Source organism: Durio zibethinus, chromosome 3, assembly GCF_047325235.1.
Source record: "Durio zibethinus cultivar Kanyao isolate XHJ-2024 chromosome 3, ASM4732523v1, whole genome shotgun sequence".
NCBI classification, from domain to species: domain Eukaryota; kingdom Viridiplantae; phylum Streptophyta; class Magnoliopsida; order Malvales; family Malvaceae; genus Durio; species Durio zibethinus.
In genome coordinates this window covers 11,261,613-11,287,499 of record NC_143164.1, presented here as the reverse complement: position 1 = coordinate 11,287,499, position 25,887 = coordinate 11,261,613, and the positions used below count along the sequence as shown (strand labels likewise).

At 32.3% G+C, this 25,887-nt stretch overlaps 1 pseudogene; it reads left to right on the top strand.

Moving 5' to 3' along the window:
- Window positions 1-128: 128 nt before the first annotated feature.
- On the top strand, window positions 129-19,840 carry LOC111300178 (light-harvesting complex-like protein OHP2, chloroplastic pseudogene; annotated as a pseudogene).
- The last annotated feature ends 6,047 nt before the right edge of the window (window positions 19,841-25,887 follow it).

Genomic DNA, 25,887 nt, shown 5'->3' with positions numbered 1-25,887 from the left:
AATTTCTTTAGTTAACTGTGAAATTTAAAAATTTTATTGGCACGTATGGTATAATTTATTATTTTTATAATTAAAAGTAAAAGTAATAAAATAATCACAGAAGCGAGAAGGAGTACAAAAATAACGAAATGAGGTGGGAATTGATTTCCGTCGAGTCAAATATCTACACGACTCACGGTCGCGAATTGTTTGTTACCATTTTCATTTCACTCAAAGGAAGCACGTGGGATCGTAATACCAAGTTGGGAATGACATGCGTTTCTCATTCGCTTAAGAACCCAGTGGCGCCAATCAGCCAACCAACCATCGAGACCAACTATATTTTGGGCCATCTGTCTGTGGAAACTTGGCCACGCCTTATCCACACAGCCCAACTTTTAACACAATTTTAAAACTTGCAAGAACGTTAAAAACACCAAAAAAATAAATAAAGAAATAAAAAAACCAACACTGAATCTAGAAACAAATACAAAGAGAAAAAAAATAAATGTCTGACATCCTCAATCTCATGTATCAAAATCCCAAACCTTTCTTCTCCATGTTCATATTCTTCTTCTTCATCATCTTCGACTAGTTGTAGGTTGTCTACAATACCTAAGCCTTATATTGTGACTATAAGGAGTTCTCAAATTGAAGGTCCTTTGATCTCCACCACCTCCTTTGAAACTTGTTCTTCCTTCCCTTTCTTTTTCATCACCATCACCAACACCTTCTCCTTCTCCTTTTTCTTCACCTCCACCACCGTCGCTTCCTTTGAAGCCAGCTTCTATGGCAGCTATGGGAGACCAAAATGTGATCAGCACGTTGGAGTGTTAGAGGCAGAAGGCAAAAGAGTTGCAAGACTACTTTAAGTAGAAAAAGCTTGAGGAGTCAAATCAAGGGCCTTTTTTTGGGTTCATTGGGAAGAATGAGATTGCTAATGGAAGGTAAATGGAATATGCCCTCCCTTTTCTGTTAGAAAATATAATAAAACATAAATAATAAGAAAAAAAATATAGTTTTGAGGCGTGAAGAACACTATCTTAAAGATAATTATCCCTACAGGATATAACAAAGCCTTAAAAACTCTCTAAATCAGAAGTAGTAAAATTAATTAGGCAAACAGATCTATTTATAATAAATGAACAGTAACTAATCAAGTCAATTCAAAAAGTCATAACATTCTGTATAGTCATATTTTCTTGTTTAAATAAACTTTATTTACACAGTCATATTTTCTTGTTCAGATATGTTTATTCATACCATTATGTTTTTCTCTATTCAAATATATTTATTTAGAATCAGTAGTATTTCAAAATAAATAAAAAAAAAGATTTAAAAATTAAATCTTTTTGCCAAACAAGCCTAAGTGCCCCATGTGCCTATCTTTGACTTTTATAATTATTTGACCCACTAGGAAAACTCCTAGCAAGCCCAAATGACTTGACCCACTCCAACACTTAGCTCAATTACTTAAATAACATAAGTAATTTTTTTTAAACCACATATAAATGATCTTTCTACTAAATGTGAGATATATTATATTATAAACTACCAATAATCCCTTACTAGTTTGGAATGTTGGTGCTTAATCTTAACCTTTCACACAAATAAATATTATGAATACAAGAAGGTATCTTTCGATTTAAAACTTTAATTAGCGTATATACATTAGAATTCTAATAAAGTTGATGGTATTCGCAGATTAAACCTTAACTCTTAGTATTAAAATTGAAGATATAATACACATAATATTTATTTAATATTCTGTTAGAGGTTTATAATTGCTTTAGCACTATTATGACCATGTGCTTATCCTTATTCATAAACATTTACAAGAAAGTTTTCAATTTTTTTTTATTGAAGCAACACTACTTCTATGTTTATATAGGTGGTGCTTTTTATTTATGTCTCTATTGCTATAGACATTTAACTATAAACTCCATTAAGAGTTTAATCTCACCCTCCATTTACGTAATGGCTTACACTAGTATTCTAAATATTTAGAATGGATTGACTAGTGTTTACAGACACATAACAATAACTTGTTGTTACCTATTAAACTTTGCAATTAGAAGTTACTAATTAAAAGTTAGGTTCCCATTATTGGTGTTTAAGAGGAATTTTAAACCCATTCCACTTGTGGTGCTTCTTACCAAATTTCTAGGTAGCACCTTGGTAAGAGGATTTACTAAGTTGTTAGTAGATTTAACATATATTATGGTAATCGCTCCATTTTTTATCAATTCTCTGATATAATCATGTCTTAGACTAATATGTCTAGATTTTTCATTACAAATTTCACTATAAGCTCTATACATAGTAGCTTCACTGTCATTGGTTGTGGCCATAACTCTATATCCATTAATAAATTTCTTAGCCATTCAGCTTCCTTGCTTGCTGCAACTAAAACTATAAATTCAGATTCCATAGTTGAATGTGAAATGCAAGTTTGTTTCTTGGATGCCCAACTAATTACACCACCTCAAAGGGTAAACATCCATCTTGAAGTGGATTTATTGTCACTTATACTAGTGATCCAACTTGCATATGAATATCCTTTCAAAACAACTAGATCTCCAAAATAAAATAAGCCAAAATCTTTAGTTCTTTTAAGCTTTCTAATGACTTATACTAGGCTTACTTGTATATCTTGATAACTTGCAAACATCAAAAGCTATATGTGGCCTAATACAATGCATAGCATACATAATACTTCCAATAGCACTAGCATATTCAAGTTGTGTAATTACATAACCTTGATATTTTGTTAATTTTTTATTTGTATCATGTTGAGTATTAGCTTCTTTTTTATTAAGAAACTTAAACTTATTAAGCAGTTTCTTAATATAATGACTTTAATTAAGTACAAAACCCATGTTATATCTCTTAACTTTAATTCTCAAAATGGTATCAATTTTATTTAAATATTTCATTTTGAAATTAAAAATCAGATACCTTTGGGTTTCATTTATGCCAATCATATTAGTATTAAAAATTAGCATATCATCCACATAGAGACATAATATAACTCCTTATTTTTTAGTAAATTATGAGTAAATGCACTTATCTACTCCATTATTTTTAAAACCATTGGTTATTATAGTTGAATCAAACTTTTCATGCCATTGTTTAGGAGCTTGCTTTAGCCCATAAAGTGACTTAATTAATTTACAAACTTTATTCTCATTACCTAGAAGAACAAAACCTTTGGTTGTTCCATGTATACTTCTTCCTTTAAGTCACCATTTAAAAAGGTTGTCTTAACATCCATTTGATGCACATATAATTTATAAATGGAAGCCAAAGCTATAAGAACTCTAATGGATGTTAGTCTAGCTACTGGAGCATATGTATCAAAATAATCTATGCCTTCATTTTGTTTAAAACCTTTTGCAACTAATCTTGCTTTAAAGGTTTGTACAGAACCATTTGTATTATATTTCTTTCTAAACACCCATTTACATCCTATAGGTTTAGAACCTAGAAGTAAATCTACCAAGACCTATGTATTATTATACATGATTGAGTCCATTTTATTATTAATACCTTCTTTCTAAAAAGCAACATCTCTTGAAGTCATAGCTTCAGTAAATGTTTTAGGGTCTTCATCTACATTTAGTAGAATTGGTGTTTTATTAAGCACTTTGGTTCTATTTCCTTACACTAAGAATACTATAGAATCTGGAGAAACAAAATCAGAAGGCAAAAGATTCTCTTTTCTAGTTCTTTTGCTCCTTTTAAGTTTAACAGAATCATTACTTTCTTTTATTTTATTTTCAGTCATAGGAATCATTTCAATTTGTTTCTCCATATCAATTTTAGTATCACATATAAACTTATGTTTAAAAAATTCTACATGAATAGATTCGACAATAACATTAGTATTTAAATCAAGAAGTCTATATGCTTTTGCATTCTGTGCATAACCAACAAAAATACTTTTAATACCTCTAGGTCCTAATTTTGATTTATGAGGATGAGGTATTTTATAAAAGGCAATGCTCCCCTATATTTTAAAATAATCCAAATTTTATTTTTTGTCATGATTTCAAAGTTCATATGGTATCTTTAAGAATTTCTTTGAAAGAATTCTATTATGCATATGGCATGCTATTAAAAGTGCTTCTCCCTAAAGATTTAGAGGTAATTTAACATTTAACAACATATTGTTTACCATATCAACCAAGGTTCTATTTTTCTTTTCGGTTAAACCATTTTGTTGAGGTGCATAAGGGGCTATCTTTTGATGAATAATTCCATTATCTTCACAAAAAAGAGAAAATTAATTTGAAAAATATTTGCCACCCCTATCAGTTCGAAGAATTTTGATTTTCTTTTCCTTTTGATTTTCAACAATTGATTTATATTCTTTGAATTTATCAAAAGCTTCATTTTTTGTTCTCATTAGATACACAAAAGTATAATGAGAACTATCATCTATAAATGTTATAAAATACCTTTTTCCTCCTTTTGTTAATAAACCATTTAACTTACAATTTTGTATTTCTTTCAGCTTTAGAAAAAGGTTTCCTAGTCATTTTTGCTTTGACACATTTCACATTTAATGTCATGATTTTTCTGGTATGTTATATAACCATGCTTAGTCATATGATTCATATATTGATAATTTAAATGTCCTAATCTAGCATACCATAAAGAAGAAGAATGCTCAATAATATAAGTAGAAACATGATTTATTTTGTCAATACTTAGTTTAAACATGCCATCATTGGAATATTCTTTTCCAATGAATACACCATGTTTGGACACTATAACGTTTTTAGACTCTAGTACAATCTTAAAGCCTTTCTTACATTATAGATTTGCATATACAAGGTTCTTTCTAATTTTAGGAACATGAAAAATATTAAATAAAGTTAGTTTATGTCTTAAGGTGAATTTCAATTCAACCATTCCTTTTCCAATCACTTTGGCATGAACATGATTTTTGATAAGGATGTTTTTTGGTCTCTTGCGTTTTTCATAAGTCTTAAACTGCTCTTTGTTGTTGCAAACATAAATTGTTGCATCAAAATCTAGCCTCTAATCAGATGACTTATTTGCAGTAGACATATAAACTTCGATGATCATTCCAATTTGCATGTCAGTCACCATTGCAACAAGTTTATTAATTGCTTGCTCAACCAAATTTTCCTTGCTTTCAAAACTAGAATTAATTTTAATTCCAACATTTTTAAATCTTCAATCTTTAATCAAATGTCCTTTCTTTCCATAATGGAAACACATTTTATTCTTGTTAAATCTGGATTTCTTAAATCTATTCTTCTTGACTTTAAAATTGTTTTGAAATTTCCCAGAAGACTTGTAAGCTTTTCTAGAATTTTGTCCACTTACATAATTCACATTGGAACCTCTAAGAAAGAGTGCATCTCTTACACGATTTTCCACTTCAATTTGTATGTGACTATAAAATTCTTCAATAATGAAAGTATTTGTTGAATGCAAAACTTTCTTCCTATATCCATTCCAAGAAGAAGAAAGTTTTTACAAAATAGCTCCAACTTGAAGTGAATCAGGAACCTTAATTTCTAGCTAACTTAACTTCGAAACCAGAATTTGCAACTCGAGCACTTGGTCCATGATTGGTTTGTCATCAGTTATTGAAAATTCAAAGTATTTCAAAGCCAAAAACTTATCTATACCTTTCTTTTCATTCATGTATTTGTGTTCAAGAGTAGTCCATATCTCTTTTGGTGTTTTCATATTTTTGTATAGGTCATATAGACGATCAGATAATAAATTCAAAATATAACCTCAACATACTAGTTCATCTTCTTCACATTTACTTCTTGTTGCCGTAATAGCATCAGAATCTTCAAGAGTTGGTTTCGGAATTGGTTCCAAATTTGGATCAAGTACATAAAATATATTCAATGCAGTCAGTAGAAAAACCATTTTGTCCTTCCACCTAGTGTAGTTTGATCCATTAAAATGATCAAGTTTGACTATATCTTGATTTTGAAAATGAACCTTTAAGCTTGATTCCAAATCCATAACAGTACTAGGGACAATAGTAGATGTAGTATCCATAATTGCCTTTAAATTGTTAGAAATATAAGAAAATAGAAATAATAAGAAAAAAGAAAATATGGCTTTGAGGCATGAAGAACATTATTTTAAAGGCATTTATGCCTATATGATACAATAAAGTCTTATAAACTCTCTAAAGAAAAAGTAGTGAATCTATTTATAATAAATAAACAGTCACCAATCAAGCCAATTCAAAAAGTCATGACATTTTATATAGTCATTTTTTCTTGTTTAAATAAACTTTATTTAAACAACATATTTTCCTGTTCATATACGTTTATTCATACTATCATATTTTTCTCTGCTTAAACATGTTTATTCAGAATAAGTAATATTTCAAAATAAATATAAAATAAAAAAAGATTTAAAAATTACATATTTTTGCCAAACAAGCCCAAGTGCCCCATGTGCCCAAATGCCTATATTTGACTTTTAAAATTATTTGACCCATTAGGAAAACTCCTAGCAAGCCCAAATGACTTGGCCCACTCCAACACTTAGCTCAATTATTTAAATAATATAAATAATTTCTTTTAAATCATATATAAATGATTGTTCTACTAAATGTGAGATACACCACATTCTAAACTACCAACATTTTCTATTTTCATTTTGTCATAAGTTTGGTTATATAGGTTGGATTATGGTGTTTTGAGGAATCATGTTAAATGAAACTACTGTCTTGTCTTAATTAATAAGAATTGAGTGAAGAATTGCTATTGATGGATATGATACTAAATTTGAAAGCTTTTGATAATAAGATTCTAAGGACTCCAAGGTAAAGTCAGTTGAAAAACCAATCAAGAAAAGAATAAAATGAGTTATGATTCTTGGTGGAGAATTCATAGGGATAAAAATTTTGTTGGGTAATTAAATTAGCCTCCAATGATCACTATATATTTACAGTTTTGGTGGTTGAAGACAATGTTAGGATTTCATATGTACATGTTCCATAGCCTACCTTAATCAATGAAATGCTATAAAACATTGAAAAAGTTTGAACAACTTCATAGAAAACCCCAAAAGAAAATAAGAGTTCTATTTTTTTCTTTTTAGTGTATGCGTTGGGATTCTAGTTTTGGCTTGGAGGAATTACGATCAGAATAATTATAACAATCCAACAAAGCTATATGTTCATACCTTATTTGTTTGAAAATGTTCATAAAAATGATTGACTACTCATATTCCTCTTTTTGTTGTCCTGGTGAATACTTGTATTCAGGACATCAATCATATTCTTTTTACCAAATTTTTAATAGTTGGCAAATTTGCATGAAGCCCTTAAACATGGTTTGGTATAAATAGCCAGCCTAAGCTCTAAAACTATTTGGAAGTATTAAAAAGGACCTTTGATAAATGGTTGATGTTTCATAATTCTTTTTCCAAATAATTTTGCTCAACCATAAAATTTGAGCTCAAAACCTTATCAAGTCCAATAATAACTTTAGTAGAACAGCAATAGCATATAAGCACCTTACTTGATGTTGGGAGAATTTTCATACCAATGTCCATGGGCTTTATGTCCTGAAAATCTTCATATATAAGTTTTAAGATTCATTAGTTTATATGTATACTGTAAAAGATTTGAAATATGATGCACCTCTCTATATAAACCATAAGTTTGACCTAAATCTATACTGAAAAGTACTTCTTACCTGTATTTCCTATGATAGATGAATTCATCAAATCTTGGCATGGCTAACAACAAACCTTTATTTCTTTTTTTTTTCCTTTACATTGATATTGTTTAACTTCATGTCAATTGATGCCCATGAAAGAGCTACCTCGCCAAATATATATAGGCACATACACACACTCTTAAAACTCAAAGGCTTCTTTCTTTTAACTAGGTTAAGCCTAATTCAATGTTACACTTGTTTGTTTGTCTCATTAAGATTGCAATTGTTAGTTTTTTATTGGTGTTAAACTTTTACCTAAAGTGTATTTTTGTAAATGTAGAAAAGAAAGACAATTAAAGGTAAAGGTAGGGTTGTTCCTTACGTTTGCACTCCAATGCATAAATCAGTAAAGATCAAGTCGAGAAAAAAGTAAGAAAGTAAAAAAGAGAGAGAAAGAGAGATGAATGAGAAGAACTTGACTTTAAGGTGCTTGAGTTTTCTTATTTATAAGTAAGCTGTGGGGGACAAAAAAGAGATAATTAAGACTAGGCCGAGCTGAGGTGGCATTGACTATGTCAGATTGACTTAACATGTCAGTTTAGCATAAATAACCAAGGTGCCCTTGGTTATCTGCTAAAGGCTTTGAAAAAAAAAGACTACTATACCTTTTTGACCATTATATGCCCCTAACACTCTATTTCCTCATCAAATGGTTTGAGTATTAGATCATCAAATTTATTACCAACATCTTTGACGTGGGGCAGATTGGCTGCATATTTTGTCAAAGGTCGACATTGCAATGGGAGGTCGATTTTGGACGACGACTAACTTTAAGCCATAATTTGACCTCCCAATTATTCAATCTCATGCATGTGTTTCGAAATAAATGCATAATCGATTTAAAAGTTATCAAGGTGATAATTGTCTAGGGTGATTTGAGACTATTGTTAGAGTTTGTTTGGCCATGATAAGACATGTATTTTTTTTCTAAAATTTGGACTTGAGCCTCTATTTTGAACCCCGAAAGTGAACTAGGCTCTCGGTTTACACTTGACAATTGTCTGTTCGACATGTATAATTTGGGGTTCATTCAGTTTGGTCAGTCTAACAACATTACATAAAGACAGAAGTGGTTTAAGCTAGAAGATTTAAAGCAAAAAGATGAAAAGACATTTACTTACCTGTGCTCTGACATATGGCATTGATCGTGCCATCCCTTTGGCCTATAGTGCATTTATATAAAAGGGCTGGTGGGACTTCAGCTTTCCATTTTTCATTTTTTTCACTCTTAATCTGACCAAAATTTTTTTATCTCAATAGCTTTCTTGCCTTTAAAGTTTTTTCTACACTTGCTTCAGTACGTATTTTTGACCATGTTTTCTAGTATGAGTTCTGGAAGGGTTGAGAGCTATAGGTTAGAGCCAAGGGGAAGTTAGTAAGAGCAATAGGATGATAACATGATCTTTCTTGTTATTGAAGCCACAACTATACAAAGATGACCTATTGATTTAATCTGATGTCTGCGGAAAGGCAGTAGCACAATGAAGAGAATGCTTGAGCAAGAGGCAAGCGAGTTTTAAGCACCGAAGAGCTGTTTATTTAGATCGACTTTAAACTTCAAAATCCACCTAATTTCTTTGTCTTTTAGGTTGGTCAATCTTTTATGGTTGACCTTTTTTCCTCTTCAGTTGTTCCCTTTTCTGAAGTTTAATCTTCTCTACCTCCTGTTACTTTTACTCTCCTCCCTCGAACTGCTTTCTTTCATTATTTTTTCTCAAGATCCATCTTCCACCTAAGAGTCAAATTCTTTTAACGATAGGGGTTTCGATGAGGAATAAGAAGAAAGGAGCACCTCAATTGAAAAAAAATGATAACAAGAGGGAGAGTCTTGTAGAGCAAGATGAACTCATTGAGGTTCTTGTATATACTTTATGTGACCTCAATGTGATCCTTAAGGATGTGATGAGTGAGCTAAAGGACAAAACAAATCTAGAAGACTATCGTAACATATGTTTGACTCATCACGTTCAAGGTCTAAGCACCATTTTCCTTTTTTTCTAGAAAGGGTTATAGTATAATAACATTGAAGTCCTTAGACTGGGTCACTGATAGACTAGAACCATATTGGCTATACGTATATTAGGATTCATTCATGGTTGACCTAATGTTTCCACTTCATCTTTTATTCATTTCAATTTTTAATTCTTACAATTTAACCATTACTTAGCTTACCCTAAATTCTATTGGTAAATAGTCGCTTTTATTATTCTTTGTCGACAGTGGAGTATTCTTCCTTCTCTCCCTCTATTCAGGGTGTTCTTCTCTCTTAAAAAATATCTTAGTGATAATAGGTGATTTTACATCACAGCTTGGCTAAATAAAAAACTTTTCATTGATTGTCCTAGCTCAATAAAGAATTGAAAGCTACTCTTCCTATGCATTGAGAAACAAAAGGCTAATAAAGGTAATGAGCTCGAGGTTGAGGCTTGGGAAATAAAGAGTACACCCAGCTCCTTTGTGAATGCGTCGGTGGCCCTCTCCATGCCTGATCTATTAGATCAGGATAAAATTTTTGGATTTTACATGTATGGGGAAGCTTATTATCGATGTTTACAGGTTGACCTTTTTGAAAGTAATAAATAGGATAAAATATTAGCGTAGGTTTAAGGTAACCTCGTAGGATTTTGTTTTAAATGAATTTTTATCTAACTGTTAACTCGATTTTGTAGATATGGTTGAAGTTGAGAAGGACTTTGACATCTCATTGTATAAACATGTCCTGAGGCCCAAAAGAGAGAAAAAAAAGATCTAGCTCAGGGTCTCATCGCGTGAGGGAGATAAAGTGATCAGTACAGCTATACTTTGAACTCTTTTAGGTCAAAAGTAAAAAGTTAGGATAGGTTAGGACCTATCCTCTGTATCGGTGCCAATACCACCTCTTCAGCCAAAAGACCATGTGTGGAGATCTTGTCCTTTATTTGTGATAACCATGAAGTTAAGGTGCTGAGGCCTAGCTCAGAGAAAAGTTTCATAAGGTTGGAGTTTGCTCCAACGGATGACCCCGTCTCCAACCTCGACGTTGCCAAGAGGTTTTATAAGGTCATGGTTCTTCTTGGTGAGTATCTCTTAACCTCAGGCCAGTTTCTTGTTACTATTTTTTGTTTGCATTTTTCTAAGTCTAAGATTTTTTTGTGTAGTCCAAAAAAAGTTCTCACTTCAGCCCATGGAGAATAGTAGTCAGGCCCTCTATCATACCTATCTTGCCATGGGACATATGTTAAAGGTTAAGAAAGATATTACTGCCCTTGTCAAAGAGCATAAAAAGAGCTTAGAGGTATTAGGCAACATTAGATCAAGCCTTAACATGTCCCACAAGAAAGAGGCTGCATTAAGGAAAAAGGTAGACGAGTTGACAACGAAGTTGAAGGTCATCTTGGTGGACAAGGCCTCAGTCGAATCCTTGAAAGAATAGGCTAAGCTGAAACTTAATGATGCTCAAGTCAAAATTATGAGGTTGAAGTCTAAGCAGGAGGCTTAGGACAAAAAAGAAGTAGAGCTACAGATGAAGGTTATGGAAGAGTATAAGGCCTCTGATGAGTATCTTCAAGTAAAGATAGAATTCTCAAGGAAAAATGTACTTGGTGCCTTTCAATTGGCCAAAAATAAGGTACAATTCAAATTCTCTTCTCTCAACATTGGCCTCTCTGATATTGATATTAACAATATCATATCAAGGTTTTGTTTGAATTAGCTTGAGAAAGATAAGAAAAAAGAATAGAAAGATAAAAATGAGGCTTTAGGGGATGGGCTAGAGGCTACCATAAAGACAGAAGAGAAAGATGTGAAGATTGTCAAAGCTGAGGTTATCCCTCATGCTCCTGTTGATGAGAGTACTCCTCCCATCGCTGTTGCTGGTGATGAATGAATTTTGTAATTTTTTATTTTTGACTTTGTAAATTTTTTGACTTTGAGGTCTATTTTTTGTAAAGAACTCCCACACTTCAGCCATTGTATTTTGTTATAATGAAATAGTAAGAAAAGTTTCTAAAGTTTTAACTTAGTTTTACCATTATTTCTTTCTTACTTGCATAAGTTTGAAAAAAGTTATCTAATCTAAAGGTGGATAATTGGACTGAAGACTTACATAATTACTTAGATCAGATGAACATATAGGTCAAATTTTTTTAAATCACTTAAAAACAAGCTTACCAAAGATAGTTTAATTCATGTTTTCACGTATAAAATAATATAAGTGTAAGCTAGATTTGTACCAATCTGCTAGTCATAGACTTGATTTGTATTTCATATACTTAGGATGGCAGTTTCATTCATAAAATAGTATAAGAGTGAGCTCGGTTTATATCGAGTTACTGATAATAAATCTTTAGGTTGTCTATGTTCCACATCATTGGGATGATGTTGCCATTTAGATTTTGTAATTTGTAGGTTGCATCGTGAACAAAATCCTTAACAATATATGGTCTTTCCCATGTCGAGACCAATTTGCCACCTCAATCATCTACCCCTGAAGTTTCAACTTTTCTAAGTACCAGTTCACCCTTCTTGATGTGTTCACATTGGACTCTCTTATTATAATAGTTGGCTACCCTTACTGGTAGGCTATGATCCATGTTAGGACTATGTTTCTTTATTCTTCGATGAGGTTAAGGTTGGCCCTAAGTGCCTTTTCATTTATTTCTTTTAACCTAATTCAACTCTTAAGCTCAACATCTTAATCTTAACTTGCACTACGACTTTTGTTCCAAATGCCAAGTAAAAAGAGGTTTCACCAGTCGGCACTTTTGTGGTTATCCTTATGGCCCATAAAACTCATGGTAGCTCATCAACCCACTTTCTTTTTGCTGCATCGAGCCTTTTTTTCAAAGATTCTAATATTATCTTATTTGTAGCTTTGCTATGCTTGTTAGACTGAGGGTGGGCAATCGATGTGAACCTAAAGTCATGTGAAGATTTGAGCACTATTTCTTGAACCTTGAATTTTTAAATTGTTTGCCATTGTCCGTTATTATATAGCAAGGTAAACTAAATCTACAGATTATGTTTTTTCACATAAGTTTCTCAATTTGTGCTTCATCATTGTGGCTAGGAGCTTCAACTTTTAACCACTTTATGGAGTAATTTACTGTCACTAAGATAAATCTCTTCTGACCTATGGCCGAGGGAGTGGTCTGAGGACATCCATTCCTCACTTCATGAATAGCCATGGGCTGATGATAGGAATAAGCTCGATTGAGGGGAGATATTGTATGTGGGCAAATCTCAAACATTTGTTGCATTTCTTCACTAGTTTGGTTGTATCTTCATTTATGGTGGGCCAGTATTAGCCATGCCTTAGCACTTTATAAGCCAAAGGTTGAAGTTCGAAGTGACTTCTACATATTCCTTTGTGGATTTCTCATAGAACGTACTTTACTTTTTCTTTGTCAACATATTTTAAGTAGGGTATGTTAAAAGATCTTTTGTATAGTTTTTCTTCGATCATTGTGTACTAGGGGCTTTTTTTCATCAATGCCTTAGCTCAAACTTTTCATTGAGTAACACTCTCATGGTTAAGTACTCTTTAACTGGTATCATCCAAGTTTTTTCTCTGTAACCTATCCCACAAGCTTATTCTTAGTGCTTTTATGTGCTAATTCTTCTATTAGAACTTGGTCTAGACTTCTCATTGATACTTCTAAAGCCAAATTAGATAGGGAGTCTGCTATTAAATATTTTGACCTTGGTATCTTTTCTCCCTCGACTTTCTTAAAGCTAACTTCCAAGGCTAATGCTTTGTCGAGATACTTTCAAATTTCATCTTCTTGAGCTTCAAACTCCCTATTTATCTAACCGACACTAGTTGGGGGTTGCTATAAGTGATTATGTATTGAACATTCAGCTCGATTGCCAACATTAGATCGACTATCAATGCCTCATATTCCATTTCATTGTTAGATGCCCTAAACTTGAATGTTAAGGTATATAGGTACTAGAGCACTTTTGAACTAATCAGAATGAGGTCAGCTTCTCCATCATGGCTTGTAGTAGATCCATCTACATAAAGTTTTGAATCATTTTTATCTGAGATTTTTTTTCTCAGATTGTCTTTTAGCATTTGTGATTTTAATGTCGATATGGGTAAAAAGTGCAAATCAAATTCATTGAGTTCTACTGTCTTTTTGACATTTTTGGCTTTTGTAAGCTTGCCTCAATGGCTCATGAATCATGATATGGATCATGTTGGTTTAGAAGTATGGCTTCAGTTTTTTGACTGAGGTGATAATGGCATAAAAATAGATCGATCATTGTTTCTCTTCTTCTTCTTAGACTAAGATCGAGCTGATAGCTTGATCTGTGTTGGCTAGGTATAAGTATAATGTTTCACCAATCCTCGGTTTAGATAAGACAAGTGGGAAGGATAAGAACTTTTTGAGTTCATCAAAAGATTTTTGACATTGAGGAGTCCATCTGAAGTCAGAGACATTCTTGGAAATTTTGAAGAATGGTAAATATTATTTTATCGACCTAGACATGAACTGGCTAAGTCAAGCTATTTCTCAATTTGTGCTTCATCATTGTGGCTAGGAGCTTCAACTTTTACCCACTTTATAAAGTAATTTACTGCCACTAAGATAAATCTCTTCTGACCTGTGGCTGAGGTGAGTGGTCTGAGGACATCCATTCCTCACTACATGAATAGCCATGGGCTGATGATAGGAATAAGCTCGATTGAGGGGAGATATTGTATATGGGAAAATCTCAAACATTTGTTGCATTTCTTCACTAGTTTGGTTGTATCGCCATTGATGGTGGGCCAGTATTAGCCATGCCTTAGCACTTTATAAGCCAAAGGTTGAAGTTCGAAGTGACTTCTACATATTCCTTTGTGGATTTCTCATAGAACGTACTTTACTTCTTCTTCGTCAACATATTTCAAGTAGGGTATCTTAAAAGATCTTTTGTATAATTTTTCTTCGATCATTGTGTACTAAGGGCTTTTTTTCATCAATGCCTTAGCTCAAACTTTTCATTGAGTAACACTTTCATGGTTAAATACTCTTTAACTGGTATCATCCAAGTTTTTTTCTCTGTAACCTATCCCACGAGCTTATTCTTAGTGCTTTTATGTGCTAATTCTTCTATTAAAACTTGGTCTAGACTTCCTATTGCTACTTCTAAAGCCAAATTAGATAGGGAGTCTGCTATTAAATATTTTGACCTTGGTATCTTTTTTCCCTTGACTTTCTTAAAGCTAACTTCCAAGGCTAATGCTTTGTCGAGATACTTTCAAATTTCATCTTCTTGAGCTTCAAACTCCCTATTTATCTAACCGACACTAGTTGAGGGTTGCTATAAGTGATTATGTATTGAACATTCAGCTCGATTGCCAACCTTAGACCGACTATCAATGCCTCATATTCCATTTCATTGTTAGATGCCCTAAACTTGAATGTTAAGGTATATAGGTACTAGAGCACTTTTGAACTAATCAGAATGAGGTCAGCTTCTCCATCATGGCTTGTAGTAGATCCATCTACATAAAGTTTTGAATCATTTTTATCCAAGATTTTTTTTCTCAGATTGTCTTTTAGCATCTGTGATTTTAATGTCGATATGGGTAAAAAGTGCAAATCAAATTCATTGAGTTCTACTGTCTTTTTGACATTTTTGGCTTTTGTAAGCTTGCCTCAATGGCTCATCAATCATGATATGGATCATGTGAGCTTAGAAGTATGGCTTCAATTTTTTGACTGAGGTGACAATGGCATAAAAATAGATCGATCATTGTTTCTCTTCTTCTTCTTAGACTAAGATCGAGCTGATAGCTTGATCTGTGTTGGCTAGGTATAAGTATAATGTTTCACCAATCCTCAGTTTAGACAAGACAAGTGGGAAGGATAAGAACTTTTTAAGTTCATCAAAAGATTTTTGACATTGAGGAGTCCATCTGAAGTCAGAGACATTCTTGGAAATTTTGAAGAATGGTAAATATTATTTTATCGACCTAAACATGAATCAGCTAAGTGAAGCTATTTTACTTGTTAACCTTTGTACTTTCTTTATCAAGGTCAGTGCCTTTATTTCTAAAATCGCTTGAACTTTTTTCAGACTCACCTTTATCCCCTTTTAGTTGAAAATGTAACTGAAGAACGTGTTTGATGTAACTCCAAAAGCACCTTTGCTTAGGTTAAGTTTCATATTATACTTTCTCAAAATATTAAAGGTTTCTTTGAGGTTCTCCAGATGCTCGATCAAACTTTTGCTATTGACTATCATGTCGTCTATATATACTTCCATATTACGATCGATCTAGTCTTTGAACATCTTGTTCACCAATCTTTGGTAGGTTGTCCCTACATTTTTCAATTCAAAAAGCATGGCCTTGTAGCAATAAAGGCCTTTCTCAATAATAAAGGCTATTTTATCCTCATTCTCTTTTAACATTTTGATATGATTATAGCTAGAATAGGCATCCATAAAGCTAAGGAGGCCATGCTGGACACTGTCATCTACTAGCGGATTTATGCTAAGAAGGGGGAAGGTATCTTTCGAATAAGCCTTATTCAGGTCGATAAAGTCCATGCATATATATATATTTACTATAATTTTTGACCATGACCACATTGGCTATCTACTTAGGGTAGTAGACCTCCTTGATAAAGTGAACTTGTAATAATTTGTCGATTTCTTCTTCAATGACCTATTATCTTTCGGGAACAAAAGGTTTTTTTTTTATCGAATTGGTTTGACCTTAAGATTAGTGTGTAGTCTATAGACCATCACTTCGATATCATTTTTGGGCATATCGGACAATGTCCAGGCAAATAGGTCAGCATTATCTTTTATGAGTTGAATCAGTTAATCTTTATGTTGAAGTTTGGCTTTGATTTGCCTGTATTTTTATGGAATGTTGTTTTAGAATGAATTGTCATGAGGTCCTCGGTTGACTCGGGTCAGTTTGCATCTGAGTCTAGTCTTTGATTGATTATCTCTTTTTGTCCCATTAGGGCGGGATCATTTTTTACAAAAATAGATCTCGACGTGATGATTAGTATATTGAACAACATGTCGAATATATTAGTAGAAGTGAAGTATATTCTTCATTTAATGTTGTGTGTTAGCTGACGTCTTAGCTCGGTCCAAATAACATCAAATTTTTTGCACCAGTTTAGGAATTCGATCATTTCTACTGTTACCTTAAAACATTCAAAAGCTAGAACAAAATTAAACTTTTTCATAACTTAATAGCTTAGAGGGGCTTAAGAGTGTGCTTCTCTCAGATCGATCTTACGTTTTGTGCTTTTATCGGTGGTTTCTTAATTTTTGTCAATTTTTTATGTCAATTTCTTTTCACTTTCCACATTGGTATTGGTCAAGCTACCTGTCTGCTTCCCTATCCTACCTTTCATTATTGCGACATAACATTATTGTGCTATGAACTGGTTGTCCAAACTTCTCTAACCCCTACAAGTGTTGGGAATTTCACTTTCAAATGAGGAGTTGAGCCTATAAACCGTATAACAGATTGGCTAGGTCGACCTAATAATATATTATAGAAAGATGGGACATCCACTATTATGAACTTTATGATCAAGGTAGTCATCTTCAGCTCTATCCCTAAGGAGATCGAGAACTTGATAGTTTCTGATATAGGCATTTATTTAGTTCTAAACCCCATTAATGTGGTAGTGATCAATTTCAACTGATCTTTGCCAATCCCTATTTTCTTGAAACAGCCATAGTACATAACGTCGATCGAATTTCCATTGTTAAATAGGATTCTTTTGACCACATAGTTGTACACTAAGGCTATGATCACTATGGCATCATTGTGTAGGTGTTGGATCCCTTTCAAATTGTCAAGTTGAATGGGATTGACTCATCTCTTTAGTCTTTTTCTTTTTTGGTAGAGGTGCCTACTGTCATTATGGGGTTAAACTTCCATTTTGTCGAGGTGAAGCTATGTCTTATAATCACGTTAATCACATCGATGATTGGCCTACTATTGTTAGCTTGATCCTCTTCTTGATTCAACTTTTCTCCTCAAGCATTCATTCTTCCCTGATATGCTATTCCTTTTTTACCTCAGGTGGGCGCTTTATGGTCATGTTTGTAGTCCCTTCTAAATTGGTCTTATCTTTTCTATCCCATAAATCTTTTCAAATGATCTTGCCTTATTAGAGTTTCATCTCATTTTTCAAGTTGATATAGTTTTTGGTACTATGACTGATGTCCTAATGAAAGGCATATTTTTTTGTCGGATCCCACCTTATGTTCTCTCTCAGTGGCTTAGGCCAATGGAGGTTAAGATTTCTTTCAATTTGCATCAAAATCCTCTTACAAGAGGTATTCAGTGTAGTACAATTTCTTTCTTTGTTGGGGATTGTAACCCTATGTTGTCTCTCTCTTAGGAGAGGATTGTAGAATCTCTTACCTTTTCTACGACCAAAGAGGGGGGATGAACCTATCTCACCTCATTCACTAAAGAGTGGGATGAGCCTCTCTCATATTGGTTTTATTTCATTATAGCTTCAACATTGATGTATTTCTCTACTATTAGTAAGACGTCGGCTAGAGTTTTGGGTAGTTTTAGCAATAATGTCAACTTTTAGTGGTACTCCTTATCGTTGAGTCCATTAGTCAGTGCAACAATAGCGACCATCTATTCCAAATCTTTAACCTATAGAGCTTTCGTATTAAAATATGTGACATAGCTTTTCAAAGTTTCATTTTGCCCTTGGTGAATTGATATCAAGCTCAGGATCATTTTCTTAGCTCTTCGGCTACTTACAAATCTAAACAGGAATGAGTGACTAAGCTCTTTGAATGTAATGATCGACCTTAGCTCTAGACTGCTATACCAAACCAAGCTATGCCTTGCAATGTAGTGGCTAGACCTTTGCACATTAAAGCCTCGTATGTCCTTTGTGTCATCATGTTAGTTTTATAAAATTTCAAATGATCAAAAGGGTCATAAATACTATCATAGGTCTCTAAGATGGGCATTTTAAATCTGTTGGGAGGCATTGCTTTGTCAATCTCTTCAATAGAGAGTGAGGTCTCTCGAAACTTGAGCTTATCCTTAAATGCCACTCCTTTTGTTTTAGCTCCTTCTTTATGGCTTGCATCTGAGATTTCAAATCTTTTTTCAATTGAAATTCATGATTTGTTTGTTTGAATTTTTAGGTTGTGGCATGTGTAAAATTGTAGCTGGGGTGGTGATGAGTTGGGTTGGTGTGTTCTTCTTCTCTGGTGGCCGAGGAAGCTTTCGCCTCTTTGTAGCTAGGTTGCCTAACAATGGCCTCTCAGCCAGGTGTAACTGAGTTGTATTTGTTTTGTTAGCACTTGAAATTGTTCCATAGTCGGTCCCACCTGCGTTTGAGCTGGATAGGCTTTGGTGAGTTTTTGTTCCAATCAAGGCGGCTGCCTCTTCTTCCTTTTGGGTTCTTTTTCTTGGTGGCATTATTTGTATTTGACTAATATGAAATGTGTCCTTTACCTAGCACGCCAAATGTTGGTACCGAGCTTTAACCTGAGGGTATTCCAATAAATGTAGAAAAGAAAGGCGGTTAAAGGTAAAAGAAAGACGCGTAAGTAAATGAAGATCAGGTTGGAAAAAAGTAAAAAAGTAAGAAGGAGAGAGAGAGATGAATGGGATGAACTTGGTTTAATGGTGCCTGAGTCTTCATATTTATAGGTAAGCTAAGAGGGACAAAAAAGGGACAATTAGGATAGGGTCGACTAAGGTGGCACTGACCATGTTAGACCGACCTGACATGTCATGTTGGCATAAATGACCAAAATACCCTTGGTTGTTTGCTAAAGGCTTTTAAAGGGGAAAAGACTTCTATACCCTTTTGAACATTATATGCCCCTAACATTTTCCATGAGATTTAACTTGTTAAACTTCTTATCCCGGCTAGCTAGTTGGTTTTGTGCACATGAATAATCATGGAAATGCTTAATACATGATGATTGATGACTGATTTTGGGGATGTTGGTGTTGTAGATGGGCAATGTTTGGTTTTGCTGTTGGGATGCTAACAGAATACGCAACAGGCTCGAACTTTGTTGATCAAGTAAAGATCATGCTCTCAAATTTCGGGACAGTAGATTTGGAATGACTCTTTTTCTAATACCTCAATGCTATTTACACTTTTTGATTTATCCAATGTTTTGTTTGCAATTTCTCGGGCAAGTTGTTCACTATTCTTGTTGCTTGATCAATCAATTATAACGAGCCGTATCAGAACAGTTTGCTTGGTTTTCAAGTATACAAGTTCTTCATTTTGATCATTTATATAGACCAGTGCTGTTTTTCTGCAGATATTAGTCTGCATGCATTGTTTGCTTGTAATTTTACTGATAAATGTGAGTCGAATCAGCACAGTCATCCTTTTTAAACAAGCTTCAACCAATGGTGAGATTAATTTGTTTATGTAGCAATCAAAGTTTCAACGATTGCACTTCAGTCTGCAAAGTTCTAATACATTTTGAATAGCTTTTCATGTTCAAATGTATAAGAAATTGCGTTTTTAAGTAGACATAAATTACATAAATTACCATAGTTAATAATTATAAAGTTAATTGATAATAGACATAAATAACATATAAACATGAATTTAAATAATAAATGATTTAATAGAGAAGAAAAAGAATGGATAGGCCAAATATACTCTTTTTTGCACAAAAAAGTCATCTAATAAAACATTATATATATATATATATATATGACCGATCCGATGAAAAAGCTATGTCAGACGAAATATAAAAAATCTTTTTCCGCTCAACCAAATAAATTTCATAACTTTTGTGCTGAAATTTCATAACATGCCAAAAAAATGCCACGTGGAAAAAATAAACAATTGCTTAAATAGCTGTTTTTTATTATTATTTTTTGAACTAAATAGCTGTTCTTACATAAAACATTTCGTAAGATAGAAAAATGGATAAAAAAAAATGCAGCATCGTATATAATGGTCTTCCATAAAGACCAACAAAACACGGGCGTGACAATCATCAGAAGACAGACCAAGAATAGCTATATTTATGCAACAAGTTGACAATATATAAGCAGTTAGTTTTCCACTTGGTAGATTCCGATAAAATTCCATAGTAAAAAAATTGCATCAGATGGCAAGTTATGCCAACATCTAAGTAGAGGACTAAAACGCTACAGCTGCAATAGTTTACCATCCTTGACATTCATTTCCATATGCATATGCAAGCGTAACCAAAAACAGCACAGATATAATCCGCAGTGCCCTTTGCTGATAAAACATCCTTGCTTTGAGTCCATCCAGTCGAGCCTCTAGCATTGCTATTCTGGTTTCCCACGAATGCCACCCAGTTACTGCAGTGTTTGTGCCATTTCTGGTGCTTCGTGCATGATCTTCGGTGCAAGGTGAATCTATTAGAAAATTTAAGAAAACAGAAATAATAAGAAAGAAGAAAATATGGCTTTGAGACGTGAAAAACACTATGTTACATGCAGTTATGTCTATAGAATACAAAAAAGCCTTAAAAACTCTCTAAATTAGAAGTAGTAAAATTGGTCAAGCAGAAAGATCTATTTATAACAAATAAACAGTCACTAATCAAACAAATTCAAAAAGTCATGATATTTTGTATAGTCATGTTTTATTGTTTAAATAAACTTTATTTGATGAGTCATATTTTCTTGTTTAGATATGTTTATTCGGATTATTATATTTTTTTTCTATTCAAAAATTAATAGATTTAAAAAGTAAATCTATTTGCCAAATAAGCCCAATTGTCTAAGTGCCTATCTTTGACTTTTAAAATTATTTGACCCACTAGAAAATTTTTTAGCAAGCCCAAATGACTTGGCCCACTCCAACACTTGGCTCAATTATTTAAATAACATAGGTAATCTTTTTTAAACCTCATACAAATGATCTTTCTACTCAATGTGGGATACACCAGATTCTAAACTACCAACAATCCCCCACTAGTTTTGAATGTTGGTGCTTAATCTTTAACCTTTCACACAAATAAATATTATGAATACAAGAATGTATCTTTCGATTTAAACCTTTAGTTAGCATATATACCTTAAAATTCTAACAAAGTTGATGGTGTCTATAAATTAAACCTCAATCCTAGTGTTAAAATTGAAAATATAACACACATAATACTTATTTAATATTTTGTGAGAGGTTTATAACTGCTTTAGCACTATTATGGCCATGTGCTTATCTTTATTCATAAAAATATGCAAGAAAGTTTCCAATTTTCTTGTTGAAGCGGCACTACTTCTATGTTTATATAGGTGGAGTTTCTTGTTTATGTCTTTATTGCTATAGGCATTTAATTATAAACTCCATGAAGAGTTCAAACTCATCCTCGCTTTATGCATTGGCTTACACTAGTTTTTCAAATATTTAGAATGGATTGACTAGTGTTTCAAACACATAACAATAACTTCTTGTTACCTATTGAACTTTGTAATAACATGTTACTAATTCAAAGTTAGGTTCTCATTACTAGTGTCTAAAAGAAATTTTAAACCCATTCCACTTGTGGTGCTTCTTACCAAATTTCTAGGCAGCGCTTTGATAAGAGGATCTACTAAGTTGTTAGCAGATTTAACATATATTATGGTAATCACCCTATTTTTTATCAATTCTTTGATATAATCATGTCTTAAACTAATATGTCTAGATTTTCTATTATAAATTTCACTATTAGCTCTAGACATAGTAGCTTCACTATCACAGTACAAGGAAATGGTTATCATTGGTTGTGGCCACAACTCTACATCCATTAATAAATTTCTTAGCCATTCAGCTTCCTTGCCTACTATAGCTAAAGCTATAAATTCAAATTCCAGAGTTGAATGTGACATGCAAGTTTGTTTCTTGGATGCCCAACTAATTGCACCACCTTTAAGGGTAAACATCCATCATGAAGTGGATTTGTTATCACTTATACTAGTGATCCAACTTGCATCTAAATATCCTTTCAAAACATCTAGATATCCGAAATAAAATAAGCCAAAATCTTTAGTTCTTTTAAGATAACCTAGAACTCTTCCTATGGCTTTTCAATGACTTATACTAGGCTTACTTCTATATCTTGATAACTTGCAAATAGCAAAAGCTATATCTAACCTGTACAATGCATAGCATACACAACACTTCCAATAGCACTAGCATATTCAAGTTGTGCAATTACATAACCTTGATTTTTTGTTAATTTTATACTTTTACCATATAAAGTATTGGCTTCTTTTATATTAAGATACTTTTATCATATAGAGTATTGGTTTCTCAATATAATAACTTTGATTAAGTATGAAATCCTTGTTATATCTCTTATCTTAATTCCCAAAATGGTATCAACTTCATTCAAATCTTTCATTTTGAAATTAAAAATTAGATACCTTTTGGTTTCATTTATGTCAATCGTATTAGTACTAAAAATTAGCATATCATCCACATAGAGACGTATTATAACTCTATATTCTTTAGTAAATTTTGAGTAAATGCACTTATCCACTGCATTATATTTAAAATCATTAGCTACTATAGTTGAATCAAACTTTTCATGCCAGTGTTTAGGAGCTTGCTTTAGCCCATGAAGTGACTTAATTAATTTACAAACTTCATTTTCTTTACTTGGAAAAATAAAACTTTTCAATTATTCCATGTCTTTTTCTTTCTTTAATTCACCATTTAAAAAGGTTGTCTTAACATCCATTTGATGCACACGTAATTTATAAATGGAAGCCAAAACTATAAGAACTCTAATGGATGTTATCCTAGCTATTAGAGTATATGTATCAAAATAATCTATGCCTTTCTTATGTTTAAAACCTTTTGCAACTAATCTGCTTTAAAGGTTTGTACAACACTATTTGTGTTATATTTCTTTTTAAACACCCATTTACATCCCATAAGTTTAGAACCTTGAGGTAAATCTACCAAGACCCTTGTATTATTGGACATGATTGAGTCCATTTCATCATTAATAGCCTCTTTTCAAAAAGCAACTTCTATTAAAGTCATAGCTTCATTAAATGTTTTAAGGTCTTCATCTACATTTAATAGAATTAGTGTTTTATTAAGCACTTTGGATCTATTTCCTTCTATCAGGAATACTATAGAATCTGGAGAAACAAAATCAGACAGTAAAAAATTCTCTCTCCTAGTTTTTTTGCTCCTTCTAAGTTTGACAGAATGTTACTTTCTTTTTTTTTTATATCCAATCATAGGAATCACTTCAATTTGTTTCTTCGTATCAATTTCATTATCACGTATAAACTTATTTTCAAAAAATTCTATATAAATAGATTCATCAATAACATTAATATTTAACAAAAAGTCTATATGCTTTTGAATTCTATGTATAACCAACAAAAATTCTTTTAATACCTCTAGGTCCTAATTTTGATTTATGAAGATTAGGTATTTTATAAAAGGCAATGCATCCCCACACTTTAAAATAATCTAAATTTGGTTTGCTGCCATGATTCCAAAGTTCATATGGTGTCTTTGAAAATTTCTTTGAAATAATTCTATTATGTATATGGCATGCTATTAAAAGTGCTTTTCCCCAAATATTTAAAAGGTAATTTAGCATTTAACAACATACTAATTACCATATCAACTAAGGTTCTATTTTTCCTTTCAGCTAAACTATTTTGTTGAGGAGCATAAGGAGCTATCTTTTGATGAATGATTCCATTATCTTCACAAAAAAAGAGAAAATGAATCTAGAAAATATTCACCACCCCTATCAATTTGAAAAATTTTAATTTTCTTCTCCTTTTGATTTTCAATAATTGATTTATATTCTTTGAATTTATCAAAAGCTTTATCTTTTATTCTCATTAGATACATAAAAGTATAACGAGAACTACCATTTATGAATGTTATAAAATACCTTTTTCCTTTTTTCCTTAATAAACCATTTAACTTACAAATATCATACTGTATGAGTTTTAACATTTCTGTATTTCTTTCAGCTTTAGGAAAAGGTTTCTTAGTCATTTTTGCTTTGACATAGATTTCACATTTAATATCATGATTTTTTTGGCATGTTATATAACCATGCTTAGTCTTATGATTCATATATTGGTAATTTAAATGTCCTAATCTAGTATGCCACAAAGAAAAAGCATATTCAACAATATAAGTAGAAATATTATTTATTTCATTAATACTTAGTTTAAACATACCATCATTGGAATATCCTTTTCCAATGAATACACCATTTTTGGACACTATAACTTTATCAAACTCTAGTACAACCTTAAAGCCTTTCTTAAATAATAGATTTACATATACAATGTTTTTTCTAATTTTAAGAACATGAAAAATATTAAGTAAAGTTAGTTTTCTGTCCAAAGGTGAATTTCAATTACCAATTTCAATTACCATTCCTTTTCCAATCACTTTGGTAGAAACATGATTTCCCCCAAGGATGTTTTTTGGATTCTTGCATTCTTCATAAGTCTTGAATTGCTTTTTGTTGCTGCAAACAAGAATTATTGCACCAAAATCTAACCACTAATTAGATGACTTATTTGTAGTAACCATATGAACTTTGATGATCATTTCAATTTGCATGTCAGTCACCATTGTAACAAGTTCATTAATTTCTTGCTCAACTGGATTTGTCTTGTTTTCAAAACTAGAATCAATTTTAACTCCAGCATTTTTAAATCTGCAATCTTTAATCAAATGTCCTTTCTTTCCATAATGGAAACACATTTTATTCTTGTTAAATTTGGATTTCTTAAATCCATTCTTCTTGACCTTAAAATTATTTTAAAATTTACTAGAAGACTTGTGAGTTTTTTAAGAATTTTGTCTGCTCACATAATTCACTTTGGCATCTCTAAGAAAGAGTGCATCTCTTACACAATTTTTTGCTTTAATCTATATATGAGTCTAAAATTCTTTATTAGTAAAACTATTTGTTGAATGTAGAACTTTCTTCCTATATCCATTCCAAGAAAGAAAAAAGTTTTGGCAAAATAGCTTCAACTTGAAGTGAATTAGGAACCTTAAATTCTAGCTCACTTAACTTAGAAACCAAAATTTGCAACTCGTGCACTTGGTCTATGATTGGTTTGTCATCAATTATTGAAAATTCAAAGTAATTCAAAGCCAGAAACTTATTGATACCTTTCTTTTCATTCATGTATTTGTGTTCAAGAGTAGTCCATATCTCTTTTGGTATTTTCATATTTCTGTATAGGTCATAT